This window comes from Cygnus olor, chromosome 1 (genome assembly GCF_009769625.2).
Source record: "Cygnus olor isolate bCygOlo1 chromosome 1, bCygOlo1.pri.v2, whole genome shotgun sequence".
Classification (NCBI taxonomy): Eukaryota; Metazoa; Chordata; class Aves; order Anseriformes; family Anatidae; genus Cygnus; species Cygnus olor.
The window spans coordinates 137,430,940-137,440,462 of record NC_049169.1 but is presented as its reverse complement, the minus strand read 5'-3'; the positions used below and the strand labels follow the sequence as shown (position 1 = coordinate 137,440,462).

General features: G+C 42.9%; 1 long non-coding RNA gene across 1 annotated transcript; it reads left to right on the top strand.

Annotated features, from left to right (window-relative positions):
• Positions 1-1,469: 1,469 nt before the first annotated feature.
• LOC121062687 lies at positions 1,470-5,590 on the top strand. The gene is made up of 3 exons (XR_005815658.1): positions 1,470-1,610; positions 1,959-2,077; positions 5,437-5,590. It is a non-coding gene; the product is annotated as an uncharacterized LOC121062687 (long non-coding RNA).
• The last annotated feature ends 3,933 nt before the right edge of the window (positions 5,591-9,523 follow it).

Below are 9,523 nucleotides of genomic sequence, written 5' to 3'. Positions count from 1 at the left end.
CCTCCCATGGGATGCAGTCCGTGGTGAACTGGTCTGGCGTGGGCTGCCCACAGGCAGCAGCTCTTCAAGAACTGCTCCAGATATGGGTCCGCACCACGGGGTCCATCCCTCAGGGGCAAACTGCTCCAACCTGGATCCCCCACGGGCAGTAGCTCCTGCCAGGGTTACCTGCTCCTGTGTGGTCTCTTCTCCATGGGCTACAGGTCTGGCCCGGAATCTGCTCCAGCAGGGGTCTTCCACAGGCTGCAGCCTCCATCAGTGCAGGTCCACCTGCTCCACTGTGGTCTCCTCCACGGGCTGCAGCGTGGAACCCTGCTCCACCGTGGTACTCCATGAGCTGCAGGGGGACAGCCTGCTTCACCATGGTCCTCACCAGAGGCCGCAGGGGACTTCTGCTCTGGCACCTGAGCATCTCTCCCCTCCTTCTTCACTGACCTTGGCGCCTGCAAGGCTGTTCCTCACTCCTCTCACTCTCCCAGCTGCTGTGTGGTGCAGTGTTTTTTTTTCCCCGTCTTAAATATGCTCTCACAGAGGCACAAAACTACATCGCTTATTGGCTTGGCTCTGGTCAGCAGTGGGGCCCTTACCTAACATGGGGCAGCTTCTAGATTCTTCTCACAGAAGCCACCCCTATGGCCCCCTGCTACTAAAATTTTGCCATGTAAACCCACTACAGCCCTCAAACAACTGCATCAGTGGAAAGTAGGAGAGAGCAAGGTGACTTGTGTGGTGTGCAGGACCAAGCTATGCCCTAAGAGGTTTTTCAGCTCTCTGGCCAAAGAATTCGGCTTTCATATGAAGAAGAGGGAGAGCGCTGCCTTTTCTGTGGCTGAAAACACTGTCCAGTATCAATTATTATGAGGCCTTTCATAACAGCCTCATGCAGTCAGAATGGGGGAGTTTTAAATAGTCACAGCTGTTCTCCGCATTCATTTGCTCCCTTCTTTAAAGGCTCAGCCCCATTCCCAGGATGTAGGTCATTCACATGTCTTTCTCGGTGAGCTTTTCTCCTGATTCCTTTCCAGCCAGCCACACGGTCACATCTCCCATACTTCCCTGCGTGGTCATGTTGAACAGCATCCTGCGTGCTTGAGCCAGCCTTGATTTGCAGGTCTGCTGCCCAGTAATGACTGACAAACAGGCCACAGATTACTTCCATTTATGACTTGAGTTTAGGGAAATTGAGCATCCTAATTAAGCACAGATGTAAGGTTAAAGTGTAGAACAATCTGGACTGGTTTTCATTTAAGTCCCTTTCTGATTCATTTGGTTCCATAAGAGAGTCACAAATAGAAAAAAATATTTTGTCAATGTTGAAAAACTTGTGATGTAGAACTGATTGGATTAAATCTGAGTTCATGTGAATTTTGGCAAATTCAATTAGGAGAGGCCCTTGCAAGTACTCTGTGGAAAACCTCCAATGGCTTTGCAAACTGTATTTGGATTTTCCTGTCCATAATGCTGCATGTGTTGACAGCGTGCCATCCCCGCATAATGTGCGAGCATTACAAAAAAGGTTTCTTTGCTTTGCAGGAACAGTAAGGTCAGAAATGGAGCAAGACTGCAAACCCAGCTGCATGTGAGGCTTCCCAGACCATGCAAAACGCCAGGTGAGCATGCTTCAGCGGGCAATGTGAGGACAGATCGTGGTGGGCTGCATCGAATGGGGCTGGTTTCTGGTGCAACAGAAGTCCAAGGCTAGGTAGGAGAATTTTCTGAAGCAGGGGGTCCTTCTTGTGCCATCGTTTGTCTTGCGGCTGGTGCAGAGGGACACTAATTTCTGGCTGCAATCTCTGTTTGCAACCACTGTGACCAGGTTTTTGTACCTGGTACTAAAATGTCTCATGAAATGCATTTCTGGGTCTGAAAGCTGTCGGTCTGATCCTGCTGCTTTTTGACAGTTCTCTTATTGCTCCTCACTTTGGTTCATAGCCCTTGTGTGGGGAAAATACTTGCAGAAGTTCCTGTGTCAAGCCAGATCTACTCCGGGGGAGAATCGGCTGAGTTTTGCCCAAACCCAACCTTGCTCTCCCCAGCCTCTCCTCCCCACGCAGACACATATGTATCCCTGCTAGAGGTAATGAGCCTGAAACAGTTTTATTTTCTGACTTTGTTCGAGATAAAATCCAGCTCCTGGCTTTCCCCACAATAGGCAGGAATGTGCATCAATTTTAATACCAGTAACATATGTCGTAGGCTTATACTATTTTTAATAACCCTTTGTTCTGTCTGTGCTGGCAAAACATGATCACCAGGGCTCCTTTGGCTTGATAACTGCTCTGAACAAACCAACAGGCAAGCAGGCACAGCCTTGTTTGTGAAAAGCAGTTATTTTCCCTTCCTTAGAAATGCGATGTTTTGTTATTGATGCAAAATGAATTTGCTTCTCCCTGTTCTCTCTGTCTTCTTCAGTCATGCGCTGGATAGCATGGCAAACAACAGCAACAACAACAAAAACCATCAACAAAACAATTAAAAACAGCATGTAAATATGGACCCCTGCAATACAGTCAAAATAGAAAGCAGGGAGAAATCTTGGTGAGAGAACCATGAATTTTGTTGGCCGTTTCCCATCTCTCCCCGTAGCGGGGGATTGTCCCATGTGTCTGACAGGGGTAAAGTCCCTTTTTTGCTGTGGCTTTCTGAGAAGCCCCTAGCTGTGTCAGCTTTGCCTAAGAGCTTGAAGTGTTTTCAGAAGCTTTAGAAATACTTGCTGCTTTTTGATGCAATTTACAGAGCCCCTTCTTCTTTCTTTTTCTTGTGTAAAATATTTTAAGAACAAAGTCGCTTTATGAGTGTCCTGAAAACAAAGAAAACAAAGCACAAACACTCACACACACACACACACACACATACCGAAATGAGAACCCCCTGAAACCAGCAGCCAAGGATATCTGAGCCCTGACGTAGCAGCCGTGTGGGCTAGAGCAGCTGTGGCTGCAGATCTAGCTTCCCTGCGACATGTACAAGATTCAGACAAGCCCAAATCCATGGTTGAGGCTCCTGGGCAGGCTGGGTGTATTCACAGTGTTACCTCCCATCTCCTGAAGTCCTAGCAGCTGGCAGTGAGGACAAACTTGTGCCTTGTCCCCACTCAGAGTCCCCCAAATCAAAGCTGTTTCTGTTTATATCTTTTGTTGAATGTTACACTGGGTGATTCTGCCAGAAGCAAGAGCTGTTTACGTTGACCCTTTCCACTGCAGGTCTCTTCTTCCGCACATATACCGGTGTTGGCTCGTGGCACTGCAGTTCATGAGAAAGTGTGGTAGTTAGAATGCTGGTGCATCTCAGACTCCTGCTCTTTAATGGAAGTTCTTCCTCTCAGCACAACTTTCCCTCTTGGAGGAAATTCTTGGCTCCACCGAGTCAGTGGGAATTTTTCCTTTTCCTTTCATCCAGCCAAGATTTCCTCCATCATCTTCTGACAGCATCGTGAATTTGCTCCCCCTTTCATCATCTCTGCCTGTTCTGGAACTTGCTTCCTGTGCTCCTCAAGTCCTATTGTCGAACTGTTCCAATGCCCTTCCCCTTAAATGCCGTACTGTGGTCACAAGTCCTTGTAGGAAAGCCCGGGGAAATTTTCTCTGGATAACCTTAAAATAATACATGCAATCTTCTGCAATCTGGTATACCACAAGGCAGAAGAGGAAATTATACCTGGGTCTTTTGTACCATTAGAATTGACAGGGACTAATCCTTCAGATTTAGGTGGAATCTAATCTCTCTCTTCCACCTCTCTACGTTTTGGATGCATAATTATGTCTCTGTGGGGAGACCAGGGATAGATTCTGTATGACACAATTATTCTTCCCCTTGTCCGGCCATCATGAACAATGAGGCCAACTTTCTTGATACTTCTTTGGAAGTGTGCACACAAATCCCATTAGCAAATTAAACGCTACAAGGAAAATCATCTTGAAGCCTTGCTGTAGTTGTTGAGGAGCCAAGCTGGGTCATATTGCAAACTTGAAAAGAAAATGACTAAGCTAGTGATCTCTGTTTTGGAAATAAACTTTTCCTTGGAGGTACTTTGGAGGCATGTGGGAGTGTTTGTTTGTCTGGTATATGTGAATTATTCAATTGTGTCTTACTGAACTGTGGGTAGTTAAGTTATTTTGTTTTGAGGTACTTTTACAAATCCTCTGTAGACAAACCAGTTCATATTGGTATAGTCTTAATATGTTATTGTTAAAATGGTACATGAAATGTTACCCATTTTTTTCTTCTTTTCTTATAGTGCAGTTGTGGGATTCTATAGAAGTAGCAAATAAGAAGCCACTGCTTGCCTCTCCCGTAGTTTGAGGAGCTAGATTTTGGAGTTACTTGCCCAAAATGACAGCAATGCTATATCTTCCACAAATCAGTTTCTGCATCAGACACCTGAGTTTTATGAACCTAATATCTATTAAGTCAATGGACTGTAGGATATTGCTTCTGAAGCAAGGCTGAGACACTCAACTGTACTGACAACATCCGCTTCTCAAAACCAACTTAAGCACTTGACCTTAAACTTAGCACCATCCGTGAACCACTGGTGGGCAGGAGGAACCCCTGAAGCACAGCTCTGTTCAGCAGCATGAGGGGAACTTACCTAGGTCAACAACCTTCCCTCCCTCCTTCCCTCCACCCCTGTGAGCTGTTACATAGTGCTTTCCAAATATCTTGTATCTGGCTCTGGCTTCCTTCACTGTGCAGAATGTGGCTTCTGGAAAATGTGCCTTTCAGAGACACTGAGATGGATATCCATCCAAATTGCATGGGTTTTACGTGGCTATGAAGTCCACATGCAAAATTTGTCAAGGAGGACATGATCCTAATCCTGTTTGGAAATGACAGAGGAAAGAAAATAACCACTGTTATTACCATAAACACACAAAACCTGTGCCACAGCTGGCATGCCAACAGACTTCAACACATTCAGTGTTGAATCCTTGTATATTGGGCTTGTTCACTTATTTATGCCCAAAATCAAGCTCCTAGCCATGCATCTCCCTGCTTGTACCATGACTGGGTGCAATTCTGCTATACTAATTTCAGACTCATTAAGAAAAACTCCAAGCATCATATTACTATGTGCATTGCATATGTACATGGTAGCAGCTGATGAAATCTTCCAGGAAGGAAGGGGAATATCTGCAGCCTTGTTAACTAACATTTTTGAAATGAGAGGGAGAAAAAATCTTAGCTGGAAGCGTGGATCTGTCTACTTACCACCATAAAATGGATCCTTCCCAGTGCCTTTGCAAACATGCAAAGAAGCAGGGCAAAATCTCTCCTAAAAATAGCTTGGATTAACTATCTGGAGATTTACCAACCTTGTTAATTCCAGGGAACTGGTAAGAAATTTTCCATATAAATTGGAAATTATCTGAATGGAATGAAAATGTTGCCAAAATGTTAGCAAATTCTTCATGCTCAGCCTCTGTTTTCCTGTAGTTCTCCTTGGGCCTGACTCACCTCCTCCTGGAATCACTGGACATCCTTCTCCTGGATTGTTCAAAGCTTATCTGGTCGTGTACATTTTATTTTGAATTTCTGAGAAATTTATGGACAATGCTGTGAGTTGATGTAGAAGTAAACATTTATTGTATAGAGAATAAATACTGAAAAGCGATGTTATTTAATGGAAAAATCATTCTGCTGGGGACACTATACACAAAATCTAATGAAACTCTTAGGAACACATGAGAGAAATGTGGGGTTCCTTCACTTTGGGGTGAATTTCACATGTAAGACCTCAGCTACACTGACATCATACTATGAAGCAACCTATAGTAAACATTTTGCATTGAAAACAAAAGGTAGAACTTAATTGAAATAATCATAAAACTATTTTTCCTATACTAACTACAGCTGTGGGGCATGTTTCTATGGAAACAGTTTTCCTTATGTGCTTCTCTATAGCTAAAGGTCTCAAATGGACCTTCTGTCTACTCATTGCCTGTATAAACTGCAGATTCTGTACAATAATCTCTAACACAGATCAGCTGAATCTCCTGATGTGTGTCAGAAAACATTATCAGGAGGCAAACACCAGTTATTGCAGGTTCCCATAAATTTATAGATAATCAGGTCCTTAGTGGCAAGTTGGCATCTTCAGTGTAAGGACTGTATTGAGGAGTTCTGATTAGAGGTCATTGTCCTACCCAAAGATGTAACACAGCCAGGAATTCTGTGGCTTCACCTTTGCTGTACAAAGATTTATGTTGCTTTGATTTGAATAATTTATGCTGCATCCTGCATTCTAGATACCAGAAGCTGAAAACAATTTGTTCTTTGTTGACATAAGTAAAACACTCGCAAAATAGGTGATTAAATGAACCACACACTTTTAATATTTTTTATTGTAAACCATCCTTGTAGGAAGAGAAGGCATAAGTAAAGCTGATACTTGTTCGGTGATACCTGACAGCATGAGCTAGTTGGTAGATAAAGCCATGTAGATTGTGAAACAGCTTCTATTTAAAAACACAGGATAAATTTTTAAGGTATGCTCAGGTTATAAACTACTAATCCATACAGTGTAAGCTATCTCTTTATATTTTTCACATTCAGAGATACCTCAGTGTGAAGGTATATATATGCAGTTGTTTTTATATGCATACGTACACATAGTATTCTCTGTAAGAATAATGCAGATGCAGTTGGGGTGTACAGACTGTGATACCTACAAGACTGGGTATTATTGAGTTCAGCAGAAGGCAATAAGTACATCCACATTTATTACAACAACCAAAAGCATTTCTTTTCAAACTGTGGGATGTTATCGTTGATAGAACATGGGCCATGGCCATGCATTTGGTTGCCAGAATACAAGTGTGTTATAACTACTCCTAATCAGCTTTGAAGTCGGCAGGGGGTAACTTTAGAGTCCTTTGTATTGCACAGGAGGGTAAGACCCATCTTACCCTGCTTTGGAGTTAAGCATGATGCCAGAAGAGTTGCTTGGGATTATTCTGGAGTCAGCAAAGAAGGACCTCAGAAAGGGAGCTCTCTCTCTGAGGCATGCAACATGGGAGGAGATGGGTGGGCTAAATGAAACAGGACAATTTCCCTCATAAGAGAGACAGCCTCTGTGTGCAGCATAGAAGAGGCAGCCCACACCACCAGCTTTAACTGGGCACCTGACTCTTAGATAAGTATATTTAGCTGACATGCATACAGTCATGCAGCTACTTCTCATTACCTGATACCTCCAATGTCACATTATAAAATGTGATTCATTTACGCATTTAATTTTAAATCAACTTCACTTTTCATCAGATACATTCTCAGTTTACACTCCACTCAGTTCAGACAAAATAAACTGGCAAGTCTGTTATTTTACATAAAAATTTCCTCTTTCTGGTTTCATTCTGTGCCACAGTGTTTTTGGACACCGATGGGAGACTTACAGTGTGTGTTTTACACATAGTAAAAAGCTGACAAGTCTGTATCCTATCCGAGTAAGTGTGGTTGGGTTAACCTTCATGGCTGGGCATGCTGCATTTGGGTAAGGGGTGGCAGAAGGAAGCGAGAAAGAATGAAATCAGGGTGAGCTCCAGCCTGGCTCTTGCCACTTTATGGGAACATTTGGGGATTGAAAACAATGTCCTGGCTTAATATCTCCTGTGCAGCCCCCACATGCAGTTCCTGTTGCCATCACCGAGTATTATCAACCATGGACTGGGAGGAGAAATTCATGCTATAAAAATGGCTATGGATTTCCTGAACTCACCACTATTATGACTGTTTATACTAGACCAAAGTGTGCCCAAAATAACCAGGGGTTCCTGTAAGCATTTTGGGATCAGTCTGTGGTCTCTTAAAGGATTTTGAGTGTGCAGTAATTCCATTTATTCTCATGGAATTTCATTAGATTTTTACCTGGGTCCTCAAACCATTTTTTTCCACCTTTCTTCCCTAAAATTAATTCCATTGCTTTTGCTATTATTTGGATAGCTAGGGTTACCAGATGAACATTCTGAAGTGTGTGGAGCCCTGAAAGAGCACTTTCAGATCAGGGAAATGCTGCAGAGCAAATCAAGGGTGATGGACCACGTTGGCCCAAACAAAGGAAAAGCTGTTGAAAAGGGAAGCCTGCATAAGAGGGTTTTGGTCAGGAAGACAGAAGAAACTTAAATAGATAGACAATTAAAAAAAAAAATCCTCTTGCCTTCTCAGTTTATCTTCTTTGGTTCAGTACCAGATATTTTTCAAGCACTAGACACCAGCTATCTGAGAATACCTCAGCCCATTGAAACATCTCAGAACCGTGTTACAGGTGGGCTGTATTGAAATGTTAAGTACCCATTCATTATTTTTTATTAGGGATTACTGGCTGGTGAGATACAAGTATAGACAGATTATAGACAATCATTACAAATACACATCACATCAATACACAATACACATTGCTCGGTCTCACTTGTCTCACTGTCAGGCTCAGGAGTCCAATACTCTTATCTCCAGACTTGTGCAAGAGGTATATTAAGGAGATATGGCCTAACACTAAAACATTTGCTATCCTGCAGGGTGCTTTTTTATTGATTTTTTTTTCTCATTATTGTTAACATATCCTTATATAGCCAAGCCTAATGAAACTGTAGCTAAGCTTCATGCACCTGCTTGGGCTTACTTCCCTTCTCCCAACAGTCAGAGTAAATTTCTGTTAGGGTTAAATGCAAAGAAAATGAATAAACAAGGAAGACTGCATTAAAAAGAAGGCTCTCTGGAGCTGAGCAGTGAGAGCCAAAACCACCTCTGCTCCATAGCCCTCTTTGTCCTTCACAGAAGCCAATTTTGCAGGACAGACTTCTAAATCTGAGCACCAGCATGTGGGGTCACTGAGCACTGCACACAAACTCTCTTTCCCTTAACCCACATGATGTGAAGCCTGCTCAGCTCTTGAGCTGTGTCTCCTCTGGTTCCCATTCTCTTTAATATTGGTGTTTTACCACAATTGCAGATCTGCCTTTTTCACTCTAAAGAAGAGACACTTTACTGAAATTGTTTCCATCATTTATAAGTGCTCCTTTCCACTATCGCTTTAACACCAACCATGTCAGCATGCGTTTAAGCCATCAACACCTGTGTCTCAACTCACCCTTTGAATTATGGAAGAGTTGTAAGGGCTGCCTATCAGAATGGTATCTTCATTAATCAGCCTTTTAATTTCACAGTATATTGCTGCTACAAGTGAAGAGAAGCCTGATTTGGGTTTGGCTAAACCTATTCTAACTGCAATGTTTACAAAGGAAAGCACCACACAAAAATGTAAGTATTGGACAAGAAATAATAATATTTACATTTAAGGACTGTGTTTTCCATTCCAAATACATCCAGCCCTTTCCTTTCTCTTTGTAGTGACATGCAGCTTTTAGGTGGTTGCTCTCACTGAAGCTGTTTGCTTTCTGTGGGACGGAGGAACCTGAACAAATTTCCCTTTAAAACCTCTGTCCCAGATTTTGGTCTATTTGTTCTCTTCTCCACCAATTAAGGTAGTATGGTGTTGTAGCCTTGTAGCACCAACATAGCAGAGCTC